Source organism: Echinops telfairi, unplaced genomic scaffold (assembly GCF_000313985.2).
Source record: "Echinops telfairi isolate 266 unplaced genomic scaffold, ASM31398v2 ScPeMD7_7459;HRSCAF=8497, whole genome shotgun sequence".
Taxonomy (NCBI): Eukaryota; Metazoa; Chordata; class Mammalia; order Afrosoricida; family Tenrecidae; genus Echinops; species Echinops telfairi.
The window spans coordinates 3,278,514-3,282,780 of NW_022111359.1; the positions used below are offsets into that span (position 1 = coordinate 3,278,514).

The 4,267-nt window shown below is 45.0% G+C and overlaps 1 protein-coding gene across 1 annotated transcript in view; it reads left to right on the forward strand.

Moving 5' to 3' along the window:
* LOC101663770 (zinc finger protein 14-like) overlaps positions 1-4,267 on the forward strand; it is a 21,445-nt gene that overhangs the window by 1,007 nt on the left and 16,171 nt on the right. The gene's annotated exons all lie outside the window — the stretch shown is intronic.

Genomic DNA, 4,267 nt, shown 5'->3' on the forward strand with positions numbered 1-4,267 from the left:
CCATAACATTACTTTCGTTGCTACTTCGTCACTGTCAGTTTGCTACTGTGATGAATCGTCATGTGTCTATCTGACATGCAGGGTGTATTTTCATTGCTACAAATTGAACATCATGAAACATAATGAAAGCATAGTGATTAATCACAAAACAATATGTAATTATATATTGTGAAATATTTTTGTGTTTTCTGATGGTCTTAGGCAACCCCCACCCCCCAACCATACACACAGTGAACCGCTGCCCTTGTTCCACACAACTCTTGGGTGTGGACTCAGGCAGGGTCTGTGGGTTCCAGGGTGGGAGGTGATCTTAGGACCCTCGGGCTACAGAGCCAGGTAGGGTGAGTACGAAGCATGGGTGCTGGGCCCTACAGGGGACCCAGTTTTCCACGAGGCTTCCATGCCTGTGGGAAGCTTATGCCCAATGAAGCCATCATTCCCTTTCCTGTTTTTTTTTAGGGGGTTATCGGATTCCTAGCCCGCACCCCAACTCCCAGATGTCAACTTCCTTCCAATGCATGCCATTATCATCAACTTTGTGTTAACTGTGTGTACAGTTGTTTTTTTTTCTCGGCATAGTGGGGGACGGTCATTAATCTCAGTCTTGAGGAATAATCCAGACCCCCACAGCGCCATTGTCTTGGGGAACGAGTTGTTATCAGTTTACTCACCTGCCCCAAGCTTGGGGTGGGAAGTCTCCCGATAAGGCCTTTTCTTCCTCAAACCCCAGTTTAAAGCGCTTGTGGAGTTACTGGTCTTCAGCTGACAGGAATCCTGTGACGTTAGGAGAGGGGTAACAACCATTACCGCCCACAGGGGAAAATCTAAACCCAAGGCAGTTTACGCCTCAAGATGTTCTCTCTGGGAAACCCATAGGGACAGTTCTGCTGGTCCTTTTGGGTGGCCGTGAGTCAGAATGGACTTAGCAGCAGTGAGTGTGGGGTTCTGTATTTTCTATACAACTGGAGTGAACCAAAGAGGGAAATGACTGGTGTCATGGCTCTCGCAGGCACATACCTATAGAACAGGAACTTGTTAAGAGGACACCAGGATTCAGAACAACGAAACAAACCAAACTAAGTTAGCAAGAACTTACTTGTGTGGGTCAATTAAAAACAACAACAACAAATAACAATAACAACCCTATGCAACTCAACTGCCATCAAATCGATGTTGACCCATAGTGATCCTATGTCTCAGGATAGACTAATTCTGTGGGAACAGAAAGCCCACTCTTTCTCCCAAGGAGTGGCTGGTGGTTTCGAACGCTGGTCTTGTGGATTGCAGCCCCACGCTTTCCCTTAGCACATTCACTTATATCTCTCATCAGGGATTGGCATTTTTCCTTATATTGATCTTATACTCTCTTTTAAGATTTAATGTCTTATTTTGTTTTTGTGCTTATGTAAATAGTCTGTCTTAATTTCAGATCCAAATTGCTCATGGCTGGTATGGAGGAAAGCAATTGACTGTCACATATGGTATCCTACAACCCTGCCATATTGACTCACTCGTTCCCAGAGTGCTGTGTTTTGTTTTTTGGGTTAGGGTGGGAAGGCAATTGATTGAGGAGTTTCTACATAGATGGTTGTATCATCTGCAGATAAGGACAGTTCTACTTCTGCCTGCCTTGTCAGCTGACCTTTCGCTTTCCTGTCTAATTGGGTGAGCTAGAACTTCTGGTACGAGAAGAGCCCCAGTGGTGCAGCGATAGGTGGTTAAGGTACGAGGCTACTAACCGAAAGGTCTGCCTTTTGAACCCACTTACTGGAGAAAAATGCGGTGATTGCATCCACAGAGATTTACAGCCTATGGGGCACTCCCCTATCCTCTGTGGCCACTGTGAGTCTCGTGGTCACATGTTGGGTTGTGAACCACAAGGTCAGCATTTTGAACCCACCAGCCCCTCCTCTGGAGAGAGGTGAGGCTTTCTGCTCCCCTAAAGATGTATAGCAAAGAGGCAGTTCTACTCGATCCCGTAGAGTGTCTAGGGAGCCCTGGTGGCGTTAGCAGTTTGAAAAGACAGGGCTTTCTGTGCCTACAAATAATTACAGTCTCGGATACTCACGCTGGCAGTTCTGCCCCGTCTGATAGGGTCACTATGAGTTGGCATCGACTCAGTGGCCGTGGGGTGGGTTTTATAAACTGGCTATGAGTCGGAATCCACTCCATGTCAGTGAGTTTGAGCTTTGACTATGTGTGGTTAGAGGATGCATCACTCTTATTGCTGATATGAGGGAGAAAGCATCTGATTCCTCACAATTAAGTATGATATTGTAGTTAAGTGTTATTGAGTCGGTTACAATTAAAGTAGTGCTATATACAAGAGGGCAAAACACTGCCCAGTCTTACATCATGCTCACGGTTGTTATGTTTTTTTAACAGTTTTATTAGCACTTCATCCACGTGTCATACAATATAGCAATTCAGTCATATCAAGAAAAGTTATACAATTATCCCTGTATTCAAGTCCAGAACATTTTCTTCTTCCTTGTGCTCATTGTTATTCATGTAATTATCTCTTTTTCTAATTGTGGCAAAAATATACACAACAAAACAGTCTCCAGTTCCACAACTTCTACTACAGGTGTAATTCAGTTCCATTGATTATACTCTTTGTGTTGTACAACCATTCTTGAGATCCTTTTCCAAATCATTCCACCGCCATTGACATACACTCAGTGCCCCCTAAGTGACCCATGGTCACCATTGGTCAAGTTTGTTTTCTTTTTTTCAGTAGTTTCCTTGATGTCGTATTCACAGATCATATACTTCCGTGATTAAATGGCTTTTAAAATGAGTTATACAAAGCGGGTGCATGAGCAAAAGTGGTGAAGAAAGCTGATGGTGCCCGGCTATCAAAAGATATAGCGTCTGGGGTCTGAAAGCCTTGAAGATAAACAAGTGGCCATCTAGCTGAGAAGCAACAAAGCCCACATGGAAGAAGCACACCAGCCTGTGTGACCACGAGGTGTCGAAGGGATGAGGTATCAGCTATCAAAGAACAAAAAATCATATCATTGTGAATGAGGGGAAATGCGGAGTGGAGACCCAAAGCCCATCTGTAGGCAACTGGACATCCCCTTACAGAAGGGTCATGGGGAGGAGACAAGCCAATCAGGGTACAGTAAAGCACTGATGAAATATACAAATTTCCTCTAGTTCTTAAATGCTTCTTCCCCTGTGGGGTAAAGGGGGTTCCCCAACAAATCATCACTGGTCCTGTAGGCGCAATTGTACCGCAATAATAAGTAAAGATTATAGTGAAGTCGTAGAGAGCATGAGAGATAGAAGAGAGATTGAAGTAATGGAGTCAGACACAAGTCATGGTAGCGTGCCCACCTCAGCCCTGCTTGGTGGTCCTCGTGGGGAGACTCTGAGAGCAAGAGCAGGAGAGTCCCCACTTTATTGCTAACCAAGGGTTATAACTCCTTAGGGGCACGTGATTACAGGTAACCACAAGTCACAGGAAGGGGCAGTACAGTAGGCATAAGTGTAACAGGAAGGGGATGACCTCGGGGTGAGCACATAGGAATGGGAGGGCCTAAAGGTATACATGTGACAAGATGGGCAGACCTTAGGTTCATGATGGCTCCTAACCTTGGTCACCCTTGTATGGGCTTGACCTCTCTGAGGTCTCCTACAAGGAAACAGTCAACTACTATCCTTATCAGAAGTGAGTGGGTCCTACTTGTGGGATAAACAGTGGTGACTGCTTGCTCTAGATGGCTGATAACCCGTAGGGAGAATAACCCCTGACCTACTTCTGTTGACCTCCAAGTGTAGTCATTTGCCAGGTGTAGCAAGCAGCTAAGTTTGGGATACATTTAGGGGAGACAACTTAGGAGAAATCTTTGTTTCCCACCCCCTACCCCCCACTATCATGATCCCAATTCTACCTTACAAATTCAGCTAGACCAGAGGATGTATATTGGTACAGATAAGAGCTGGAAACAGGGAATCCAGGACAGATAAAACCCTCAGGACCAATAATGAGAGTAGCGATACCAGGAGGGTGAGGAAAAGGTGTGGGAGAAAGGGGAACCAATCACAAGGATGTACATATAACCCCTCCCTGGGGGACGGACAACAGAAAAGTGGGTGAAGGGAGACATGGGACAGTGTAAGACATGAAAAAATAATAATTTATAAATTATCAAGGGTTCATGAGGGAGGGAGGGAGGGGAAAAATTAGGAGCTGATACCAAGGGCTCAAGTAGAAAGAAAATGTTTTGAGAATGATGATGGCAACAAATGTACAAATGTG